Raw genomic sequence first — 26970 nt, forward strand, 5'->3', positions numbered from 1 at the left:
ATCTCAGTAATTAGTGGAACAGCCTTTAGCAAATGCAACAAATCGAACGATTGCCCCACACTTCCGTTACGTAAGTACAAGGTGCAATCTTTGGAAAAAGTGTAGATGTACGCCAACAAACCAATTTAGAATTCTTTTGTCAAAGCCACAGCTTCTCTATGAACTTTCTCATCGTTCCATTATTGTCGACGGAAATTATATTGGGAGTAGACTTTTTGAATGAATACAAAGCAATCTTAAACTTTCACGATGCTGAAATAAGTTTAGAGAAAGAAGGTAAGTCAATAGCTTTGAAATTTGAAGATTGGCTCTCAAACCATGACGAGGAAATTAATCGGCTTTACCTTCTGTTAGACAACAGTTCGGACTTTTCTACGGAACTAGACACTAACAATCACTCTGCAAGTACTGACAGGGGTGATATCGACGGCGCATTTGACACTAATAAGTTAATTCAGAATAAAATTCAAACAATTGAGAATTGTAATGACAATGATAGGCAAGACCTTTTTGAGATTTTACAAGCACATTCCACAGTTTTTACTCACAAAACAGGAACAATCAAGGGATTTCAATACCAATTTCGTGTTCGTGAGCATACTAAATTTTGTGTTAGACCATACGTAATTCCGGCGCATTATAGGGACCGTGTTAGAACAGAAATACAATCTATGCTTAATGAGGGCATTATTGAGCCTGCAGTAAGCTCATACAACAATCCATTACATGTTGTTGAGAAGAAAAATGGATCGATCAGGCTTGTCTTAGATTCGAGACAAATCAATACGATCATTATTCCTGAAACAGACAGGCCGCAAACGTTAGAAGAACTTCTTCAAAATTTTAATGGTGTAAAAGTGTTGTCTTCCATTGATCTCAGATCCAGCTTTTATCAGATCGAACTTCATCCAGAATGTAGAAAATACACAGCTTTCCTTTGTTTCGGCGTTTGTTATCAGTTTCGGAAACTTCCCTTTGGTTTGAACATTTCTTCGGCAGCATTCATTCGTGGGCTAAATTCCATATTACCTGAATTCTTAAAAGGTCACATCACCTTATATGTAGACGATATTCTGATAGCAGAAGCCTCATGGGAACAACACAATCGCATCCTCAACAGCGTGTTACATATTTTTGCAGAATCTGGAATTACAGTTAACTTGGAAAAGTCTGAATTCGGTAGGTCAAAGGTGAGGTTTTTGGGACATATTATTTCTTCTGAAGGCATTCAGTCGGATCCTGAAAAGTTAGAAGCAATCAGAGCCATTCCAGTTCCATCCACAAAAAGACAAGTCCGCAGTTTTCTAGGTCTCGTAAATTTTTACCGTCGTTTTCTGAATATGCAAATTCTTGTTACACCAAAACTTTGTTCTCTCACTGGAAAAAATACTATTTGGAACTGGGACGAACAAGCACAGTTGGAATTCAATTCTTTGAAAGAAGCGTTACTTCACGCGCCAATCTTAGCTCATCCAGATCTGTCACAAGATTTCTGCCTTAGCACGGATTCTTCTAAAGTCGGTCTTGGTGCCCATTTATTTCAAGAAGCCATAGAAAATGACACTACCGTTCAGAAAACCATTGCTTTTGCTAGCCGGGTGCTAACAAAATCTGAAAAAAATTATTCCGTTACTGAATTAGAAGCTTTAGCTATCGTTTGGGCATTTAACAAATTCCGTTTCTTTCTTTCTGGTAAGCACGTAAAAGTGTACAGTGATCATCGTGCATTACAATTTCTTATGTCTTCAAAATTAAATCATGACAGGTTAAAACGTTGGGCATTGTTTCTGCAAGAATTCCGCTTCACAATAGTCTACATTCCCGGCAAGGAGAACATTGTTGCGGATGCACTGTCACGCGCACCGGCTGGGCTTGAGAAAAGTAACACAGAAGGCAACCTCGAGAAAAATTTCAGTATTCTTTACATTCAGAAAGTCGCCTTTGAAAACTTCATCACCACATCATTAAAGGACATTGCTCATGAACAAGATAAAGATCCGATTTGGAAGGACATCAAGAGCAAATGGCATGAAAAGACACACACACAGATTCGGCATTATTACCTGGTTAGAAACAACATACTCTTCAAACGCTGCACTGTTGATGACAAGCTATGGGTACTTTGCATTCCAGACGATTTTGTTAATAAGCTCATTTGGTACATTCATTTCAGCTACGCACATTTTGGTCCACGAAAATGTTATCATATTCTTCGAACGACTTGTTATTTTAACAATATGGAAAAAAGAATTCGAAGAGTCTTGTCCATTTGTAAACTTTGTCAAAAGGCGAAACCATCTACTGTCACACATCGTGCTCCGTTGTTTCCTATTATTCCTTCTAAATTAAAAGAATTTGCGGCTGTTGATCTCTTGGGACCGCTTGTCAGAACATCCAATGGATTTTCGTACGTTCTAGTCGCTATTGAACTTACTTCAAAATTTGTTTCTTTCACTCCGTTACGTGAAGCCACTGGACGGTCTGTATCCAATGCCTTTGTTAAAAATTTCTTACGTGAAGTTGGACACGTTAGTAAAGTCATTTCAGATAACAGACCGCAATTCAGATCTGCTGTTTGGTTACGCATGCTTTGCAACCATAAAATCAAACCTGTTTTTATTTCATTGTACTCACCACATTGCAACCCTTCCGAACGGATTATGAAAGAAATCAATAAGCTTTGCAGACTTTATTGTCACAGAAAGCATCAGCATTGGGACAGATATTTACACTTATTTCAAAATGTGCTGAATGAAATGCCTCATGATTCCACTGCTTTACCACCTACTCTTGTACTAAAGAATGAAGAACCACCGAACAGAATCAGAGAGCTTGTACCTTTCCCAAATACACGTAAATTTCGACACAAAGACATAATTGATTTGGCTCTTAAAAATATAAAATCTGCAGCAGACAAAAGGAGAAAACTACACGGTAAAGCAAATGCAAAGAAGTTGTATATTGGTCAGAAAGTTCTCATTAAAGCTCATTCATTGTCACATAAGAAGAAACACTTGAGTCACAAATTCTTTCTAGTTTACAATGGACCTTACAGAATCCGACGTATACCACATGATAATTGCGTTGAAGTTGAAACTCTGCGTACTAGGAAGAGTAAAGGTTTACACCACATTTCACATGTAAAACCGTTTATTGAAAGATAATCTGCTTTTTAACTTAGTCTTTGTCATAAAATTTTTCGCTTCACATTACTAATATGCTTTGTCAGACTTAGAATCTGTTAACATACAACAATGTTTGAAGTTAAATATCCAATCAAGAACCAAGAGAACTTATTTAAACAGAAATGACGAATGCATTGTTATAGTGAACAGACGTCACAGTGTTATTGTGTGTGTACATTCTTGCTTGTTTGTTGCACAATTACGTAACGACTATAAGGCTCACATACTTAGAACATTTACCAGTACTGCTAATGAGATTTTAATGCAACATTTTGGTTTATTTGAAAATACATTCTGAATTTAATGTGCTTTCTGAGAGATACCAGATGACACAGAGGTTAGTTTATGTGACAGCTACACGATTTTTATCACGACGCTACTAATGAGTGACAATTTACAATGTTGCTTTTGCGGTGTATCTGTTTTATATCTGCACAGTTTTCTGTTTTATTCTGGAAAGTAAAACATGTTATAGTAGTAACTTTTGTGGTATAGCTACAATGAGATTGCCTTTTCCGTAGCACAACAATACGTTACAGCACAGTACTTTCCTCATCACGGCAATAAGCGTAATAACTAAGACATTTATACGCAAAGCATTTCACTTTTGTGTATTATGAGGTAAGTACATTGACTTCTGCAGAACTTAGCTTTCGGAGGACGATAACTACGACACTTCCACAGAGATTATGTTGCAACAAGACGCACATCTAGCGCTACAGGACACGCATTTGAGTGATTAATTTTGTACTTAAAACATTTATTTTTAAAGATATTTGGAGTACAATGATACAAAGGTTTTCTGTGATACATTTCATTCCATTGCTGTAATCTGTAACACCTGAGGGTATAATTGCATAAATCCTCAGGGGGGTACACGCTTACTTTGTGTACCATGTGTGTGGCAACCACAAGGAACCCTAGCTAATATGGTATTTGCTTATACAACTTTACACATCGGTACCATATTTCTCTAACACAGAATTACACAGCTATCTGATTATTTGACAGAGAGACAAACATTTATTTTACTATATCAGCGACAGATGTTTACGTAATTACACCGTTGGATAACTTCATACTTATGAAACTGTATTTTGTCTGTACTTTGTAAACTGTTCATATTTTTTCGGAATCATTGTGATACTATGAGAGCTTTGAATGATGTATTTGGTAAGGGAGCATGATTTTAAAGTACGTTTGAGGAAGATGACACTATTGACATGAGCAGAGAATTTTTTAGGTTTTGAAATTATTGGAGGAAGCTAGGACGATTTTGAGAATTGACTGAGATGTTATGTTATTATTACGACGACGATGTGTACTATGCTGTTGAGGTATGTTTATGATAAATAAGCTGATGCTATATGAGGAATCTGATTATGCTATGTAGCTATTATGATGAAATATTGAAGACGTGTTGATGAATATGAATATGTATATGTGTAATAAGGTAAGGAGTAATGAATAGTGGGTAGGGACTCTTGACTTGTGAAAAAGGATGTTGGAAACCAAGAATCGTACTTTAAGAGTTATGACATGTGTGAATCATGTGTGAATGTATCACAATGCCACTGAAAATTTTTTTGGACACTGTTATATTCATAGGATTTTGTTTCTACACATTTGTTACGCAAATTTTCGACCTGTGAAATGTTTATATGAGACTGTCACTGTAGCGGAAACTGCTGTCGTAAATATGTCGGTAAGGAAGGTAAGTGACCACCTGCACGTAAGGTGTGCCTTTCCGGAAGCACAGGTAGAAGAAAAAAAGGGGGAGGCCATTATCCTCGCTATTGACATTTCCTTGTTGAAAGCATACTGTGGAGCTCGTAATTTATGATATTTACTGAAATGCCTAATGAAATGACGAGAAATGTTTTTACATCTGCACACCTGATTATGACAAGCGTCTTTCTACGAGAGTTGAGAGAGTTCTACTACTGACTTACGAAATGCCACATGACTATTGAATGATATTTTTATGCTTTGGTTTGCGTAATTGCTTATTTCATTTGACATCTGTTTTCCAGCTGTGTTGCAGCATTGCTTTTATAAAATGAAATGCATTTACTAATGTGAACACTTTCTGTCAACAGATCTATTAAATAATTATTTTATGATCCACATTCTTTAAAAAAGGAGCACTTGGAAAGGAAAGAACAATAAGAAGGAACTAGTAACAGTAACACATAATTTTCTTTTCAAGTACTTGGTAATTTCTTTTGTAGAATAATTTGCGGTGCACCACTTTAATTTACATAGACATTAAGATGTGAATATACACTTCCCTTATCTGCATTGTTGTCTTTACTGTAATATTTTTTCTGCTTGCGCTATGTCATGTTTAGGTATAAGTTGCTGCTGTTTGCCAGGCATAGTGTTATTGAATTTGACTTTTGCTCATTTATGCTGCTAGCTTTGCCAATTTGCATTTTTTTGCATTGCTGTTTGTGTTGATTTGTTATGTGATGCTGCATTGCCTCGTCCCTTAGTTTAGCATCTGAGCTCAGTAGATTTAAGTTAGCTTAAGAGGGGGTAGCCTCTAAGAGAATGAGTTGCGATGAATTGGAAGAAATGCATTGAGAAAACAGGTTTAGGTAGGATTTTCTTCGAAATAAATGTTGAGGTAAGAAATGTGTGAACATATAAATACAGAAAGCATGCTTAGATAGAATTTTTTTGGTGGAAACAAAGGATGAAATAAGAGGAAAGATATATGAAGTTTTGGGTTGGACTGCAGTACAACAAACCCTGTCCTTTCTGTTTGTGTTATTCCACTATGTGTTTGTGTACCCTTGTGTATTTGTTTTCTTCCTGTCTCTGTGTAGTTTCATAGAATTTTTTCTTCTATTAATATTAAGCTACATTCACTATGATGAGGAATACTGTTATCCTCAAATATAATTGGCATTAATAATATGTTATTTACTTTGTAAAGATGTTAGACATTATTTATTCTGTTCAATGCTCATGTGTGAAGTTGATGTTTCAAAAGTTATTGTGATCCTTTATGTATGTACTCATGTCATAATTCCACTGATGTATATGTTTATTTCTATTCTTTTGTAAAGCCTGTGTTACTACAAATGTTATCTGTATTGTTATGTTCTTTAATGATGTATTTTGTACCTTTGTAATTGTATTTTCATGTTGTAAATTTATAATTGTACAGACACCAGTTCTTCAAATTAAGTTACATTTCACTGCACACGTTTCTGTTGGTCATAGTATATGGACAATATGTGAGAAGTAGGGACTGTTAGTGTTTGCACGTGTGTTACTAATTCAGCAAGGGACTGGATAACAGCATTGCTGGTTCTAAGGACAATTCCAAAAACTTTGTGAGTGCACAAGTGGTGGTTTATGGACTTGCTATATTGTCCGCAAGACTCTTCGATGGTGATTGTGCACCTGCACAGTCGCAACAGATGGCTGCTGGCCATTTCTACAAGGACTACAGTGGGTCTACACCTTTGCTGACTCACCAGTACCATTATTTCTACAAGGCCTGCAGTGGGTCTGCACCTCTGGTGGCCCACCAATACCATTATCTCTACAAGGACTACAGTGGGTCTACATCTTTGATGACCCACCATGCCATTATTTCTACAAGGACTGCAGTGAGTCTGCGCCTCTGGTGGCCCACCAATACCGTAATCTCTACCAGGACTACAGTGGGTCTGTTCTGTGATGACCTACCTACCAATATTCTTCAAAACGTCGAATGACTCTGCTGTGGGTTTGCTCTGTTGTGGAGCATTACCTGTCTGCATGTCAAGAGTCAGCACTGTCTTTCAGTTGGAAGGACAACAGTACTTCTTCAAGACTGCATGGAAATCCACTACTTCCGTGTGCATTTTCTTCTACTGCTCAGACTTTGAGAAAAACACTATATTTCACCGTAATGAATGATCAGGACTGTCTTTATGGACTGTGACAAAATTTTAGCTTTTGACCAACGTTGTATCAATAAGTGTGTGCATTTGATATCTTTGTTATTGTAATTATGAAAAATTTTTTTCAAATCTGTATTGGCCACTGCCCAATCCAATTTGTAAAAATTTTTGTGGGGAGCATGGGGGCTATGTAAGTAGGCTGTTTATGTTTTCTCTATGTAAGTAGGCTGTTTATGTTTTCTCTATGTAAGTAGGCTGTTTATGTTTTCTCTATGTAAGTAGGCTGTTTAGGTTTTTTATTGGTAACGCCACCTCTGTATGAAAATCACTGGCTGTGCTGTGTGCAGTCTGTGGCTGCTTTGCATTGTTGTAATACTCGCCATTGTAGTGTTGGGCAGCGGCAGCTGGATGTGAACAGCGCGTAGCGTTGCGCAGTTGGAGGTGAGCCGCCAGCAGTGGTGGATGTGGGGAGAGAGATGGCGGAGATTTGTAATTTGTCATGAACTGCTATATTTATTCATGATGATATCAAGGTAAATACATTGTTTGTTCTCTATTAATATCTTTCATTTGCTAACTATCCCTATCAGTAGTTAGTGCCTTCAGTAGTTTGAATCTTTTATTTAGCTGGCAGTAGTGGCGCTCGCTGTATTGCAGTAGCTTGAGCAGCGAAGAGTTTTGTGAGGTAAGTGATTTGTGAAAGGTATAGTTTAATGTTAGTCAGGGCCATTCTTTTGCAGGGATCTTTGATAGTCAGATTGCGTTGCGCTAAAAATATTTTGTGTCAGTTTAAGGACAGTCGTGTATAATTGTTCAAAAGGGGACGTTGCAGTAACTCCTTCTGGAATCTTTGTTTGGCCTCCCTGTATTGCAACTGCCATCTTTGTCTTTCCAGCCAGACGACACTGCGCTGGTAGTTTCTCCTTAGCCTTCTGACAGATTGCCGTAACTCCTCTAATTCGGGCGACCATGGTGATGGCGAGGCCGCCACGGCCTTCCTCCTGGTTGGTACAGTGACCCTCACCGCTCTATGTACTGCACCCACCAGTTCCTCGGCTCTGTCGTCTACGTCTAGGTCTTGATATGCGTCACCTTCTGGTAAGGCAGGAATGTCGCACTCCCTTGCTAAGAGTTCCCAATTTGCTTTGTTATAGTTAAATTGCACCTCCCATCCCATGGTCCAGCGGCAATCTCTTTCACTTAGAGTGAAGGTTATCAAGTTGTGGTCACTCGTGGTGGCATTGCTTACGACTATCCAATTTTTTATTAGGTTAGCTGCATTGTGTGATGTAAGGGTCACATCTATATTCGTGCCTTGTCCTCCTCCTGCTGTGTATGTAGGAGGATTGCCCGGCCTGTTGGCCACCACGAGCTGCAAAGCCATAAGAAATTCTTCCACTTTTTCGCCGTTTGCGTCTCTGGTGCCACTGTACCACAGGGGGGATTTTACATTGATATCAGCTGTTATGATTATCTTTCGTCCTCGCAACGCCGTGGTAACTCTTGCTAGATGTTCTAAGTGTTGTTCAATCTCATCTCCGTATTGAAAATACATATTTATGAGAATAATTACTCCCATCGGGGACTGAAGCTCCACGACGTTGCAGTGACGAGTTGCAAATTGTGTGAGCGTAGTTACCCTCAAAAGTTTGTTTGTTACTACTATTGCTGCTCTAGGGTCCTCACCTCTGCTGATAATTTGCCAAGTAGTGGCAACAAAAGGTATTTTCCCAGCTTGGGAGTACGGCTCCTGTAGGCAGAGCACTTCCAGTCTCCTCTCCTCCACCTCTTTACGGAGATCCTGCATAACAAGTCGACTGTTGTGCGTATTTAGCTGTCCAATTATTATCTCATTCGTCATGGGAAGTATGTATGTATGTGGTCGTCCGGCCAGGTCTTACTCCAGTCAAAAGCAATTCGTCCGTTTGCCAGTACGGCCTGTTCGTAAATGTTCTGGAGGTCAAACTTTTCGCCACGTCTCTCAAAAACTTTTTTCAGTAAGTCCCGCAGGGCTCCGAAATCAGTGGGGAGATTCACTGACTTGAGCTGTATTCTGTCCACAGCCTCCATTACCGAGAAGGTTACCTATTTACCCTCTTTGTGTCCTACACGGACCACATGCTGTAAGGCAGTGGCCAGGGTGATCGGCTCTTCCAGCCTGGCCAGTTGCATCGTGTACTCGATGTTGGGATATACCCTTACCGGGTCCACGGGTGGAAATCTGACCACTGGAGTATTCTGCGTTGTGGACTTTAGGCTTGTACTGGTAACAGCACTATATTGAATGGGTCGGTTTTCTTTGGGTTTTGTCTGGGATATTGCAGTCATAGGATTCCCTTGCCGTTTCAGGTGGATTGTCGGCTTTGTCTCCCAGCGTTGAGGGGCGGGATCTGTGTTCTGTACGGGAAAATCTGTTTGTATGCTTATGTCAACCATGTAAGGCTCTGTTTGTATGGCCTTGTCTATTATTTCTGTTTTAGTGGCACCCGAAAGCGCCAGCAGGAAGTTCTTGAACCTGGTTGCCCTCATAGCGTCCCGCCTCCTCTTACTTGGGGATTTATGTTTTGGCATCCTGTTTGGTGGGCTGTGATCAGCCATAGTTGATTTTAGAAATTAGTCGTTGTTCCAACATACTGTATGTTGGGCAATTGCGTCCTGAGGCTCCGCATTACTTTTTCCCGCGGTTTTTGCAGGGAATGCAGACCGCTGCTGCTTTGCAGTCTTTGCGGTTGTGTCCACTTGTGCCACACTTCGTGCAGGCCGACTCCCTGGTACACAGCCTTAGGATGTGATCCAAGTCACCGCAATTGTGGCAGCGAGGTACCACGATGTAGTCTCTGTCGTTAATAGAATGAAATCCTACATATAGTCTGCCCACTGCTGTGATTCTCCTCCACATTGGCGCCGTGACCTCAGCAACGTGATGAACCACATCACGCCCCCGAGGCCCCGTCCTGAATCTCAATTTGAAACTCTTTCGAAATTCCTCCTCATTTATGTCATCAAAATTTTGCTCTTTTATTGTGTTTGTCAGTTCTTCATCCGTCATAACAGTTGGCACGTCATAGAGGATTACTAAGGGATTCCTCTTCTTTGGTGATTCACATTTGATTAGCGCGTTTAGTTTCTGATTGTTTAATATTTTATCCTTGTCTTCCTCTGAGGCTACTTCCACAATTACTGAATTTTTGCTGGGTTTTATTCTCTTTATTTTAATTTTGTCTTTAGCTGGGTTGACAGTTTTTGTAAACAATTCCTGGATTTTCTTCACACTGGTGTCTTGCCCAGGTAGTGTCCTGAGAAAGACCGCAGTGTCTGTTCTTTTGGCTGCTTTATCTATTGTTTCCTTTGTTGTGTGCGGCTTGGTTGGCGCTTGCGCAGCCACCACCGCCCAGGTCTTGGTCGGTTGGTTTCTCAATCTGTTGTTTTCTTTTTCTAACTCCTCCACTCTGCCTTCAAGTTTTGCGTGGGCAATGGCCAATGCAGTAAGTTCATTTTTTATAATTGTTAAGGCTGCTTGGCTTATTTTGCCGTTTTTGACGTTCTGCTCTAAGAGCAGTGAGATTCTACCATGCCTTTGTGTCACGGATTCACCTTCTGCCTATCCCAGCTCGTCCTGGGAAGAGGGATCAGTCGCAATAGAAGCGCGTTTAGACGCACAAGAATCACTCTTTTCGGTTGCCGCCATGATGAGTAACGAGTCAAAAGAAATGGGAGCCCGTCTCTTGCCCTGGACCGACTCCTCTGGCATGGGGGGGGGGGGGGGGGACAGGAGGCAGCTCGTCCACCGGCCTTGCCCCAAGACCAAGGGCACTCTTCGAACTGCAGGGTTCAGCGCGCCGTTGCCAGCGCACTGGTCCCCATCGGTGGCTCCGTCATCGTCGATTTCACTCGACGCTCCTCGGCAAGTGCACCCCGCACTCCGGAGAGGCGGATGCACCTCTCGCCCTTCGCCGCTTACTAGCCCGAGCTTCCACCTGTCGGCCAAGGACCCACTCCTACTCAGGTGGTGGGTCGGTCACCCAGTCGTTCAGCGGTCTGGACCCATCTAACCTGCCCAGGCGATGTCATCACCTCCTGGGTTTGGCAGAACACGCCCCGGTTACCCAGGGGCGCGGCGAAGCACCCTTGCCGAGTCGCGCCTCGATCCCACGCCGACGAACGAGGTCTCCAGCATGCAGGACACCTGATGGTCTGTGCCCTGCGAACAGAAAGGGACTGGTGTTCGGTCCCTTGACACAGCTCCCCCTGTGCCACGCACCCTTCACTTTCACATCGGGTTGGGTCGCAGCTGTCCCTTTTGTCGCAAGGCAGAATGCCAAGCTTAACATCTGGCACCACGGGAAGGCGGAAAGAGCCATTTGGGAAGGAGAGGCTATAAGAGACGCTTCACTTCCCCTGTGAGGACTGCCGCGGCACACCCGACTGGGAGGCGATACGCCCCAGTGCGAGCCTCCGTGCCTTACGGCGCGTCGGCAACGGGCGGGCCCGCGCCGAAACGCGCCGTCAAGCGACTGACCTCACGCCAAAGGTAGGCTTGCCAAATCATAGGAGCTTGGCTCACACACTTCATTTTATTTGTGCACACATGTCAGGGACAATAGCGGAGGTGATGCAAAAGATCGCTGCTACCTATACGTCTTACCTACAATTCAGAACAGCATTCCTCGAAAGATATTGGTCTAAGGAGGCGCAAAACAAAATGAAATACGAGTTACTGCAGATGACACCATATGAAAACTCAGGGAAAAAAGGCGTTGTAAAATTCTTTGACACAATGGACAGAAAGAATCAATGCTTAGATAAACCATACAGTAACGGAGAGATGATACGTCTATGTAGAATGAAGTTACCGATAAAGTATCAACAGGCGACTGTAGGAAAAAATGAAAATACCGAGGAATTCAAAGAGGTCTTAAGGGAGATCGAACTCATGTTTAAAGAAAACGAGATGAAAGAAAAAAGAAAGGAAAGGGAACAGCAAAAGGAGAGGACTAGGAACGAATATTATAATAATAATAATCGTAATCCTAGTAATACTAATTTCAGGCAATTTAACAGCTCAGGACAGTGGCATAATGGAGGTAATTGGCATAGAAACGGGAACCAGAATAATTAGTACCGGAATAGGAATGGTAATGGATACTCATACAGTGGTGGATATGGGTTTAGGAACCAAATGCCAACGGTCAAGGGTACTTTGAAAGCGGTCACGATGCCAGAAACAGCATCTGGCAAGACCAGGGTGCGAATAATTACAGACATAATCATGGTGCACAGAGACAAGAACAACACAGCAAAGGGACACCAGAAGTAAGGCCACAGAATCCTGAAAATCGTAAAGACTGACAGGAAAATACGGAAGAGATTAGGCAAACTAGCGTCCACCCATTAACACAATCAAAACAGAACATTCGTTTCCTCCAAGTAGATAAATCAAAATTAGAAAAGACTGACAATAGCCACAATACAGAGAAACAGGGACTTACGAAAATTTCCGATAAAGAGTCAGCACCAGATACACTTGAATTACGCTACAGAGCCTGGGAAAACAGCATAGAGTGGGAAAATTCTGAAAGTGAGGATGAACTGCCACCACTTCCGTCTGCTGAAGAATTGGGTGATGAAGAACTGTTGACGGGACTTAGTGATATATTTGACGAGAATCAAGGGAAAGATCATGATGGAACAGAGCAAAATATCGCAAATGAAAACAAAACACAGACAAATCGTCGCTTCTGCCTTACGGAACATTCGCTCAGCAGCAATGAGACGTAAGATCACCCAAGGCAAGTTTGCACAAAGAAATGCTTCACCTTGGGTCAGAAAGTATTCGTAAAGACTCATTACCTTTCACACAAGAGCCAAAATAAATGCCGTACATTTTTTCCAGACTATAAAAAGCTGATGGTAATTTCCAGAATCGCTCACGAAAATGCCGTGGAGCTAATGAACCCAAAAACAGGTAAGTGTATTGGCATCTACCACGTGAGTCATTTAAAAGCATGCGAATGGAAAAAACACTAAAAGAAAAGAAAAGACACAAAGGGGCAAAAGAAACCTCATATCTTATACTAATCACTAAATAAAAGATAATTAACTAATCAACAAATTACCACATTAATTAAAAGAAAGAAAGAGAGATAGAAAACCGGCTAACAATTTTCTTGTATCATTGAGTACACTGCAACATGCACACAAACAATAAATGATGCACAACTAATAAAAGAAGGAAGGAGTGGTAGGCTACAAAAAAAAATACACACACACACACACACACACATGTATATATATATATATATATATATATATATATATATATATATATATATATATATATATATATATGTGTGTGTGTGTGTGTGTGTGTGTGTGTGTGAAACCACAGTGAAACTAGGAACAATACTATAAATAAATAATTACAAAAATTGTTAAGAATGGCTGAGAAAGTTAATTGGAAAATCCGAAAGAACAATTTTTGCCTGACTTTGTCAATGTTTTCCTTGGCATTGACAAATCGCAGACAAAAATTTTATCACAACGGGGTGATATGTAACGTGGCATGGTCTCCTGACCTTCATTTCTTGCATATTCCGACCTTACCATCGTATTCTGCATATCAAGATGTTTCATTCGAGCCCAAACTCGATAGGGCTGAGTCAATTTTACATATTTCCATTTAATCAATACTCAAATCTAATAAATAAATCGCAAGTGCGCACCGAGATTAAAAATTCGAGGCTGGCATACACAGACATTCAAGACACAATGGCCACAGGAGTTGGGGTTCAGCGGAAGCAGCCAGCCCTCTGGAAAGTCCATAGGAGGGTGAGTTAGCACACAGCTATGCCTGCCGGCCGACTGCCCATGGCCCAAAACAGTTTTTGCCAGAGAAAAGGAATAATGGCCTGCATGTTCACCTTAAAAGCAAAACCCACTGTATTGCTTAGGAGAGCCCCAGCATACGATTTTTTTGATGGACCTAATGCGCAGTTTCAGAGTTCTCATAAGTGGACAGTAAATGCCTAACACAGATGCTATATATTTCCGGATTGTTCGGCTTAGCCATTCTCCCATTTGTAAGAGTAACGCTGATTGGCGGACTATTTCTGACGCAATGAGCTGCAGGAGTGAGGGAAAGACAGTAGATGATTTTTGTGTGCACGGAAGTCCGTTCGGTGACGCCCTTGTAGCGGGAAAACGTAGCGGGACCGACTGCGCTCTTGCGTGTACGCAGAGAGCGAGGAACAAAGTGTCTGCTCAGTACTGCACTGGGACAGCACCTCTGTCGCTAGCAAATCGGAGTGATACTCTATACTGAGTCACTCGCGATTAAGAATTTGTTCACTGTGTTGGCCGCGACATTTAATGTGCAGTGTGAACACAGACAGAGTATTAGTTAGCGCCTGCGAGCAAACATTGAGTGGCATCACAGTGGACTGGTTATCTGACTGGTGCACCACGCCAATAGCTAGACTGGGGCCAGATAGGAGTCCTTGACTTCATCAAGGCGTAGTGAGAGTTCGATTGGCGAAGAGCAATCCAGATAGAAAGAGATAGTTTTGTTATTTTTCAGTGGCAAACGACGCAGGAAGCAGTCGTCGCAGCTCACGGTATTCTGCGCGACAGCGTAGGTGAGACCCATCTTTCCTCCATTAGATATAGCATACTTCATTCATGTCACTCCATTACATTTCTGGAGCGACAGCCTCGACTGTACTTAGAAAAATTCAATCGGATAATTATTCAAGTTGAGTAGGCGCAGTTCTCAGCCATTCTGCCAAGTAAATAAGATTCTTAAAGAAAAGGGATAAAAGAGCTTTCCCACACTTTGTATATAAATGTCATTAACAGGTTTCCTATCCATAAGAGGTAACCTCCTGTTCCGAAAAGAACCCGGAAATTTGTCTATCAGTTTATAAATGAAAGTTTCATTTGATTTTTCTTAAATTCTTGCAATAAATAATATTTTCCGTTCATTTAATGTTTTCTTACACTAACTATCAATACTCTAGTACCCAAGTATCCCACTAGTTACGTTAGAAAATAGAAAATGTTTGTGTCTTTTCCTTACAGTGAACGACTCCAGAAAATATTTATTGCTGAAAGTTTTTCTGGCATTTCTTTTTGGTACATTAGGAGCGTCTGTCTGACTTCTGTAGTAGTGTGGGGTGAAAATTGCTTCTTGCAGGAGCCAAAGGGTACTTGTCAGATCAATCCGTTGTGCAACTCGTCAACACAACACCGACACACTGACACAGTTTGGTTGACTATTCACATAAAGCTTTGATATGTTATTACATTCATTAGGCAGATATGCTGTCGGTCCAGAAGCGTTCTTAACACTGAAACAAACTAACAGATTTTCTATGGGAGTCTAGTTGTACACACTCTCGACCATATCCTTTATTGGCACTTCTCAACGTCGCCTTTTCTGGGGGTCCCCTCATGCAGTTGGAATCTCTGTGTGGCACTTGCTGTGACATAAAAGCCTCTGATAGCGAACTTCAGCCGCTTCTCGCCGCCCATGAATTAGCTCAATAAATGATAATAATACAGCACAAACAAATATTTGTACTAGCACATAATATGGTTCGCAATAATACGCCATCCACGAAGTCTGCAACTGTGATTTATTAAAAAAGAAACACAGTGTTAACTGACTACAAGTTTTCTTATTTATAGACGACCAGGGTATAGAGAACTTCGCACCTCTAATTTTTATTGGAAATTGTCTCGCGCTTAACTACAAAGAAATCTGTGCCCTCACAAGGCTCACAGACGTGGGACAGAGCTGCTCACGCATGACATAGCATGCATTCAACTCGTATGCCGCCATGTGTCCTGTATTTGCTTTAAAGCACTGTCTACTTGCGATCGTTAATGGTAATCCTGTCGGTCATCATAGTACTTCCATCTCGTGTGCGATGAAACGTGGCACATTCCTCTAAACGAGCTATGATTTATGTGATGTACTCCATCCCCCTGTCGCATCTTGAGTGTATAATGGTGACTTCAGCTTTAGAACTAAGTTAGTCATAGGTGCATTTGAGGCGCTGCAATCATTGTGTACACATTTGCCTGACAGATGTACTGCTTACAGAGTTAGTGAGGGAATGACTTGTAATTTTCACATGTCGGACGCTGCTGCTATGTGTTTATCTGTTTCCTTGTAGGAGGTATCCCCTGCTACTAACGATCATTTTATATAGGCCTGATGCAGGCATCATATAATTTTTGAACCGTGATCGGATGTGAACAGCAGACACTATACGTCTCCGGAAAGGTACATTGTGTTCGTATTACACAGAGCTAATGTTTTACGGAAGTAGTTTTTTCGGTTTACGGTTCGATAACATAGTTTATTGTAAAGAAACCGGAAAGAAGGATGTATGTCATCCGCTTGAAATATATTTCTTACACTGGAATATTAACAGCGCTACATTCCATACGACTGATAGGTCGGAAACGCAAGCAATCTAACATTACAGCCCTTTTAAGTGCAGTACGTTTTTGCCTTAAGAATGTGTGTGTTTATGTTCTCTCTTACTAATACCTTCCAGATCCTGATCGTAGACTCTGGAATAATATTACGGTATATTAATAATCTTTACTTATGGACCGTCTGACAGCAACTGAATAAAACACAATTTTAGTGCCATACGCGTTTCGCCTTTATTTTCTGCAAGGCATTATCAGTGCCTGGGAATATGTACATATGTTAGCTATTTTATTTACATTTTTGTCATTGTGCCTATAGGTTATAAACAGTTCTGGTGGTTGGTATTTCCTATTAAGTAGTTATGTTTTGAACTGTACTTACAGGTTGCGTGGACAAATTCCTACATATTACGTTCCTGTTGCATTTTTGGTATTGTTCTTCTTCTTGTGAACGCCAATTTGCGGTTTTCTTCCCCATTCCACAACACTATGCACTGAACGCTTGTTTTAAAGCAATGTTTTGGTTTCTGTTGCCGACTGTCAAATGTTTTTGCCAAAGATCGAATGTTATTGCCAAACTTATGAGTGTAACTATTGAAGTATCTGTGGTCTGTTCGTGTATGCATTTGTGTGTGCGTTTGTGTATGTGCGTGTGTGTGTGTGTGTGTGTGTGTGTGTGTGTGTGTGTGTGTGTGTGTGTGTGTTTTGGTGTGATATATATTTTTTGTGCTGTGTGTGTGTGTGCGTGCGTGTGTGTGTGTGTGTGTGTGTGTGTGTGTGTGTGTGTGTGTGTGTGTCTCCAGATTATGTGGGGAAGAGTTTTCTATTTTTTATTATTTTTTGTTTTATGTTATCATTTCCTTTGTTAAGTGTAGTAGGGAGCCTGTGCTGATGTGTGTTTGTTCATTTATTACATGTTTGTTTTCTGCTATGGCTTTCTGGATGTGGAAGTTTTCTTGCATTTGTATAAGATGTTTGTCATGGTTGCTTATTCTCATTATTTTCATTTCTTGATCCATGTTTGTAGGATGATGGTTGCTGTGTTTTAAATGCTCTGCAAATGTGGAATGGTTTGTTTCATACTTCCAACATCTGATATGTTCTTTGTATCTTGTTTGAAAATTCCTGCATGTCATGCCTATGTATACTGCATCACAACTTTGACATTCAAGTTTATATATTCCTGATTGTTGGAAATTGTCTCTCTTGGTAGCTGGCTGGCTTAGCTGTGATTGAATGGTTTGCCCAGGCTTATATGCTATTTTGAAGCCCTGTCTCTTTAGGATGTTTGCAACTATGTGTGTTAGTTTATGTGTGTAGGTCATGGTGTACCATCTGGTTCTTTTCTGTGTGGTGTTGTCATTGTGTGTGTTTGTAAGTTTTCAGCTTGTGAGTTCTTTTGTATTGTGGAACTGTTGTGTTTGTTTTTTATTTGTGTTTTTATTTTTTGATTGAGCTTGTGTACCACATGTGCGTCATACCCGTTGTTCCTAGCTATTTGTATGATTGTACTCATTTCTTGTTCATAGTTTCTCTTGCTGAGTGGGATCCTGTTTAATCTATGTAACATGTGTCTTAGTGCTGCAAGTTTCTGGCTGTGGGGGTGGTTGGATGTGGAATGTATTATTGTGTCTGTGGCTGTTGGTTTTCTAAAGATGTTAAATATATGTTTACCATTTTCCTTTTTAATTGTAATGTCAAGAAAATTTATTTGATTTTCTTTTTCTTTTTCAAGTGTGAATTTTATGTTCTGATGAGCTTTGTTTATTTCTGAATGGAGTTCATCTATTTTTTCACTTGGCTCATCTACCAGACAAATAATGTCATCCACATATCTGTACCAATAAATGATTTTGAAACTTTCATTTGTGGTTATCTTATCAAATATCTGATTTTCTAGGTGACTGATGAAAATGTTTGCTAGTGTTACTGATATTGGGGATCCAATGGGCAGTCCATCAGTTTGTAGATAATATTCTTCCTCAAAATGAAAGTAGTTTTGTTCAGTTGTCAGTCTGAGCATATCTGTTATTTCTTTTATTGCATCTGTGGTGAGGTTGCTGTGGGATGAGAGATTTTGTTCTATGATTTCTATTGTTTCTGTGATAGGGATGGAGGTATACATATTTTCTATATCGAATGAAATCAGTGATGCTATGTGTGGTAGAGATGGGGGATCCGCTCCTGAACTAATTCATAGAGTTGAATCTTTCAAAGGAGTGAACAATCAGTGATTCAGAAAAAAGAACGGTAGCTCCAAACGTTTCCCACAGCAGAGAGAGAGAGAGAGAGAGAGAGAGAGAGAGAGAGAGAGTCGGAGCAGGTCAGCGGGGCCTCTGCCGGTCAGAGCACACAGCACGCCACACAACACAGCCGGCGCCGGCCTCTGCCCTGCTTCTGCCTTGGCTGCCTGCATTGTGCAGTGCCCCATTGGATTTTGTGTTTCACATATGCCGTGCCCCCTCTGTGCTTCCTCTGCCCCGTGCGGTGTCTGGCGCACCTTAACTTCGCATAGCACTCTGTCGGCGATCGTTTCAGTCGCACGTCCTGCCCTCTGGGTGGTTGATGCGAGCAACAGGACAGAGAGCCTCCTAGCGGAGAACATAAGAACTACTTGCAACAACCTGCTCGCAAGAGAGCGGACGATTTGTCTCGGAGCGGGTGACTGGTGGCCGCTCACCGCTCCCCCCACCCTCGGAACTCGTCCGCTCAACGCTCACCCCACCGTTCTCGACTCTAGCCAGAGCGTTGAGCAAAGCAACTCAGGTGTCACTCTGCTCTCTGCGGTCTTAGCTCACGCAGTAATACAGCTCGCGGCTCCACCTGCTTGACTCAGCGCCTCTGCATCGGAGTTCGTCTCTACTGGATATTGTTCTTCGTACTAATACCGCTATGTATATTACATAATTATGTTATGTATACATCATTTGTTTTTATTTTATTTTTATTTGTTTGAACTGATCAGATTAGGTTCCTGACGGCTCCTCTTACTATAGGATTTTTTATTATGGTCACTCGAATTTACACTTTAATTACGAGCGAACCGATAAACATATAGCAAAAGTGATACACCAATATTTTCCTTGTTTTATTCTGCGGAAGGCTATATGCAGCACTTTGGTCTTACAGTCAAATTTATATATTTTTTTCTTATTGTAGTACGGATTTTGCGATTTTAGGCGTCTTCGGAAGGAAACGTTCACTTTAAAAATATATGGCTTGTGATGTATTTGTACGAGGTTAATGAAATTTTAATACATTATAGCCAAATATATTGTTAATGTAAATCTCAAGTTACAACATTTTCCGATCACCCAAAAAACCACGATAGTGCAAAATAAATCAATAATCAAAAACTTTGTTATATCGTGGAAATTTCAATAAACAATACAAAATTCTTACTCATTATCTGTGTTACTTCAAAATAGGATCAAATAAGATCAAAATACAGGTATAGTACTGGAATAAACCAAGTTTAAAGGGCAAAGTGCCTTCCATTTATTTTCTGTTGTGAATGAGTGGTGAGTCATGAAAAAGAGCTAGTTCATTTCAGGGAGTGAACAGTTCTGATCCAATCTCTGAAAAGAACAGTTTTGCCCATCTCTAGTGCGTGGTAGCTGTATGTTCTGTATGTTTTCTATTAGGTTTCCTGTGTTTATCACTGTTCTGGTGTTTTCTACTTTATAGTGTTTTGTAACTAACTTTTGGAGGTGTTTGGCTATGTGGTATGTTGGGGCTTTCTTGAAGTTGATAACAGCTCTCATTGGCATTCCGTCTTTATGTACTTTCGGTTGACTGCGAGTGTCGGTGCTTGTGGGTTTTTCTGTGTTAAGTAGTATTTCTGTTTGTCTGTGAATGTGTGTTCAATGTTTTTCAGTGTTCGTTTCACATTTGCCTGGAATCGTGTAGTTGGATCTGACTTCAGTTTTTGTATGGCGTTGGTGTTTATGTATTCCTTGGTTTTTGTGATGTATTGCTCTTTATCCATGAGTACTGTTACATTTCCCTTGTCTGCTCTTGTTATTAATACTTTATTATCTTTTGACTTTTGTTTTAACCTTTTCATAGTAGCTGCTTCTGTTTGGTTGTTCTTATTGTGTGTCTGCTGTGATTGTTTTATTATGCCTTTTATTTCTTCTTTTACTAGTTCTCTTGTCAATCCTATGTTTATTTCACAATTATTTTGTTGTTCTTCACGTGTAAGGATGTGTTCGGTTTCTACTATGAGATTTTCTATGTATTGATTGTTCACTTTGCTATTGGTGCTGTGTTTCAAACCTTTTTCCAAGGGCATTTTTTCGTTTGCGTGTAGTTCTGTCTCTGTTGGGTTAACTAAGCGTGGATGGAATGTGTGTTGGTGTTCATGTGGTTACACATATAAAATGTAAATGTGTTTTAGCGTCTTTTTTACTGTTAGTTTCATTATCTTCTGTTTATGTTTGGTTTGTAAATGTTTCATTGCTGTGTATGTGTTGTGTTCAGTTTTTTCTACTAGTGCCATGAAAACTGCGGCGTTTCCTACGTTTTTTGCCAATTATAGATGAGTCTCATAGAGCATCATGTTTAGGTGCTGTTTTTTCGAATAGAGCATCTTAATTTCATGTAGTAACCAATATCGTTCTGCAAATGATTTCGACTTTTGTGCCACTGTAGAACTGTTTTTAACATTTACATTAATGTAACTTGGAATTAAATAGTTCTTTTTGCGTGTTTTGTTGAATTTTATATGCTGTATCGTCATATGGAGTCTCAGATGTATTTTCTTGAACCTGTTGTACACGTTGACAGGGAATGCTTGACATAGCTGTATTGACATCTTCAACTTTTATAGTCCTGTCTTCCTCAGTTGCGTGTAATATTACGGTATATTAATAATTTTTACTTATGGACCGTCTGACAGCAAATGAATAAAACGCAATTTTAGTGCCATACACCAAACGCGTATGGCACTAAAATTGTGTTTTATTCATTTGCTGTCAGACGGTCCATAAGTAAAAATTATTAATATACCGTAATATTACACGCAACTGAGGAAGACAGGACTATAAAAGTTGAAGATGTCTGGAATAATATTTTAGAGTTGATAGTGTGGTTTATTTACATAAAAATGCTTCGAACTCCATCTGTCTGGAGCTCTATTGCGCATAAAAATCATCCGTTTCTTGTTCTTCTTAACCATCTGCTATTACATCACAACACTTTGAAATCTGTTATTGTACTACAATAAGGAGTTCTGATCTTTTCAAGATGGGTGCATCTCGATAAATCTTGTGCACTTAAATGGGTGAGCACTCGGCAAGCTTCATTCCTTCATGAGACGTGGAATGTAATGGTCTTCATCTGGTCGGTTGCAGATTAAATTGGTAACGGTGCTGCAGGGCGGGTTGGTCAATGACGGTGTGATGTGGACGTTTCACTGTCTAATTTTAACCTAAAACAGCGAGATTGCTCTGTGACTCCCATACACAGAGAGACAGAGAGATAGATCATAAATTAAGCACTATGCTCAATGTGTTAGAAATATGTATAGTACAGTCTGATGTACTTTGACAGTTTATGTGTTCGAGAATTAACAATGAATGGATGTACTGCACAGTCATCTATCCATGTTCGCAATGATACTCGCAAAGTGGAGAAGGGGTGGTTTAGCTATGGTATTGAAATTGAGAAACGTGCTGTCACATCATTGGTCGGTGTTGAAATTACTGTAAGAGTGTTTGCACTGTCAGCTGTGATGCTTATTATTGGAGTACATCGATGGTGTCTTTTCCATCCCATCCATGAACTGGCACGCTGTTGGTTACTACATAACGATTAACTGATTTCACTTGTTTGAGTTTGAGAAAGAGCATTGGTGGATGGACAGCACCTTCTGGGGTGGATAGCACCCAAACATTAATCGCATACATGACTGCAATATGATGAATTATTCGAATGGAACATAGAGTCATTAGCTAGTCTGTGACTATGGAAGATGAGTGTAAATAAAGAGCTCATGAATCAATTTCGGACTGTAGTTTGGAAACTCTCCACAACGCCTCAAAAACTCCGCTGGTTTGCTTATGTTGTAACTCGCTTTTATTTAAAATCATCCAGTGTGTGTGGCGTGTTATGGTAGCCTCAATAGCAATATGATTTACCCTGTGCGATGTCTAGTTTTCTGTGAGAGGCTGTGGATCAGAAAGTCTTAATGTCAGTTTACAACCTGATCAGACCTTGATTTAGTGGCAGAAAAACAAAATGTAAGGCAGTGTACAAAGTGCGCTACAGCTGAAAAAAATATTGTTTCAAGCAACGAGACAGGGCCACAGGGAGCGTCTCTTCCGATTTACAGTAGAGTCCATGGGATACAATCTTCGTCCTACAGTGCAAGTGACGAAACTTTAAACTCTCCTCTGGAGTGGATCAGTACCTGCATATTTAATAGGATCGTCCCACACCAGCAGCAGGTGTAAATTCAGTGAGGGATGGAGTGTTCCATTAGGAATGCTAGGAGGGATGCACGCTGGGCAATTCTGGGAAGCATAGCGAAATCTCTCTCTCCGTGCTGGACCACACCACAGCTATGCGTCATCGTGCTAGTAACGGTGGCTAGGTGAGCTCTATATCAGATGTGGTTAGTGGAGCTTCTATGTTCGCGGGTGGAGCATAACGACGATAGCACGTCGGGCTGATAGATTTGAATGGACACAGATCTGATTTGGCTGCAGTATCTGTATCCAGTTTAGAGAAGCACCACAATGCGCGCATTTCCACCAAATGGTCAAAACACCATCCTGTTGCACTAATTCAGGTCGTTCTGTTTCTAGACGGGTTGCAGAAGGTGATGGATATGTCTTTCTCCGACTTCTGCTCAGTTCCGACTCAAATTGGAACGATCACATGCGCAAAGCTGTAGAAATGAGAGCAGTTGCAAGATGCGTAGGGGGTGACTAAAACCAAGTCGGAATTTTGCTGTAACAGCCAGGCTCGAGAAAGGTGACTCGTTTCAAGATATGAAAGTGCCAGGAATGAGATTGAGTAGCGGTTGTAATCATTAAAGGAGTTGTCAATAGGATCCACTGCAGGTATGTACTTGAATGGAAAGACTTGATTCCAAACCATGGATATCATTTCTAGCAGGTAGCGAACACTAGAGATCTGATAAGCTAGTGTACATTCCCTTATGACCTCAATCAGCACATCATCTAGTACTTCTGTTTGTGATCCTTCTCAATCAGTCTTCGCCTATATCTCAGTGAATATATTGCAGAACCTCTGACATGGTATCGAGACAGAACACGTTACAAGTACTATATAAATATCTAGCTGGGGTGGCGTGCGGGATTCGCAAATACCGCTTACATACCACGTTCCTTAGCCGAATCACTTTCAAAATTCAGCGATTTTATCCCGAGGTTGCATCGTGGGCTACGTTTAACCTGACTGCTGGTCTGATAATACACGTTCCTATGATCACCGTCTCGGTATTTGTCCGGAAAGACCACCTCATTCCGAGGTAATGTCGTATCTCGATTTATAAAGCCCACATAGCTTTTCACGTGGATACTTGTGTGCGCCTTATGAACCAAGACCGTTTGTGACAGTAACATACAGCAGTTGTTGCGATCAGGTTTTTTAACATCTGACCGACTATGTCTCTCTTTCTAAGACACAATGGTAGCAGTCGCAAGAAAAACTTATGAGACATGTCCACCCACTGCTGATTTTCTATCAGTATTATTTCGTAGCGTAGGCAATCAGTTAGTAGTAGTGGGGGATGCATGATAGATTCACCTTGAGCATCAGGCTTATAAAGGATGTGTTTGTGTTCCTACATCTGCAAAGAAGATGACTGTGGAATACTCTGATAGCAGAGGAAAGAGTATGTCAAGTCATACGAATGGTACAGATATTTCCATTTCCAGAGCCACAGCCGTCATCAGGGTGTATTTCCGATACTTCGCTCATTGTCAAATGCCATTCAATTGAGACTGTGGTTGAAACATTTAATTGTAAGTACAATGATAAAACATATATGTGACTGGTTTTCTAGGATGATCCCGTGTATGCATGGCCTGTGGTGGGAATGATTCATGTTTCCCGTTACTGGTAGGAGTTGTCAGAATGGAGAGGCATATTGGAGTGTAGGAATGTAGATGCATTAACTGTGTTGTCCTCTAGACGAGTGAATAGCCAACTAATACTTAGTATGTGTTGGACGGCTTTCGTGATCAAGTGGAAATCTGAGAGGATTGAATATGGAGGTGCATTTGCGCTGGACCGTTATTCCCTCCCGTGTAAATTGTTTGGTTGACTGCTTCTGCACATTTCGCGCCTTTATTTAGTTGAGAGAAGATCGATTGTGGTGTGGGAATCTAGCACGTGGAAGACTCATTTGCCGGTTCTCTAGACATGAGAAACACCTTAGTTGACCTTGTAAGTTACAGGGATGAGTTGGAATCTGTTACATCACCGACATCAGTATTCGAGAGTGGAAATATTAGTTTCCTGTGAGTTCTCACGTAAAGGTGCTCGCAAATTGGATAAGTGCTAAGATTTCGGATTCGTAGATAAATATTTTCCAGTCTGTATCTTCGGAATTATGTTCCGCAAGCGATCGGAAGGCTACTTCTGTGTGCTTGATATCGAGAAGTACCACGAAAATATGGACAGATGATTAGTTAATTATCTAACACGAAAAAATATCTTTTCTCTTTTTCATCAGTTATTTGGTTTGTGTGTACGTCTTACGAACTGTTTTTCCCTGGAACAATTTGGTGTATCAAGCTCAAATTTATGTCACAAACTGAGGTTGATGGTCTGTTGGCGGTGTAAAAGTTTCATGCTCCTAAGTGAAGTCAATCAGATGCGACTGCCACTTATGTTACATGTTTTAAAACACGAAGAGACGCGCCATCGACGCCAGTAGTGTGTGAATGAGACATGGATAGAATCAAGTGTTCACATTAAGGCAAATAATGGAAAGTTGTTAGCTTGCAATTATAGAAGACACAAAAGCCGAGTGTGGGCATGTCGCATACTTTGTCATTAAAAGTTGTGGTGAATAGTCTCTACGGAATGTAACGTAGAGTTGAGATTGTGTTGTGAAGTGCAGTAGGTGCGAGGTGTTGGAGACATGGGTTTCTCTCGCAGTCAGTTGCTTTTGGTGATCGCATTGTTAGGGGGCTGGTATCAAGCAGAGCACAGGGGACAAGTCGCATGACAACTCGAGAATCCGTGAAAGGAACACTTCCTGTGCTGGGTAGCATGGAGTGCAACTATGAGCAGGCAGCACAATATACACACTGAAGGCCGGAGGGACCACCACACATCCTGCCACACACATACTGTTGGCTGCAAAACTCTATTATGCTTATATAGCAGGGCTGGCATATTGTGCTCATTGTTGGACACACAATGCCATTAGGCGTATCTAGCAGGGCTGGTATGTCTCGTGGACTGTTGGACACACAACATCATTAGGCGTATCTAGAAGGACTGCTATGTCATGCAGACTGTTGGACACACAATACCATTCGGCATATCTAGCAGGGCTGGTATGTCAAACACAACATTAGGCGCATCTAGCAGGGCTGGTATCTCATGTGCACTGTTGGATGCACAATGCATTAGGCATATCTAGTGGGGCTGGTACACCTCTCGCTCACATCCCACATTAGAGCAAATTGCTTACCATCGATTCTATTCTGAAAACTTCTCCACTGGCGTCACACAGCAGTGCATGTGGTTTAAATATTGTAATGCTCCAATCTACAGCGATTTGTGCGTGTTTGATCTGTAAATTTCTGTTGCTGTCGTGACAAATAGCAGTTTGCAGTTTGGCACAGCTCCTATTCTACAACTTGGTGTCAACACTTTGTTAATCGATGTCTCCCAACTTCATGGAAGATAATACTTTCGTATCACCAGAGAATTAGTGTCTGTTTGCTCCTCATCAGTCTCCATTTAATTGCCTGAAAAACATGTTGGCGTGATCGCAATTATAGTAAACATATTATTATTTACACTATATAAAAATATATATAGAAACACAATGTGAGTTATTTTTTAGAATACGGAATAGCAATCTCAAATAACGGTTAATAATGGCATGTACAGTATTGTACACTTAATCACTGTACATATACATACATTTTGCAACATACTAGTATCGTTTCTATTTATGTAAAACCAACGTTACCTGTCGAAGCAGTCCTACTAAACACCCCAAGTGGCGCGAGTAGACCGCATGGCTATGGAGAGGTACGTTGTTTATATTTCTGTTCACTTGTAGATGTGTTTGCATAAAGGTATAACACGCTGCGAAAGTAATGACCAGAAAGTGCCAGATTCCTTATGAGCCGGAGTGACCGAGCGGTTCTACGCGTTACAGTCTGGACCCGCACAATGGCTATGGTCGCAGGTTCGAATCCTGCCTTGGGCATGGATGTGTGTGATATCCT

This window comes from Schistocerca americana, chromosome 11 (genome assembly GCF_021461395.2).
Source record: "Schistocerca americana isolate TAMUIC-IGC-003095 chromosome 11, iqSchAmer2.1, whole genome shotgun sequence".
In the NCBI taxonomy this organism is placed as follows: Eukaryota; Metazoa; Arthropoda; class Insecta; order Orthoptera; family Acrididae; genus Schistocerca; species Schistocerca americana.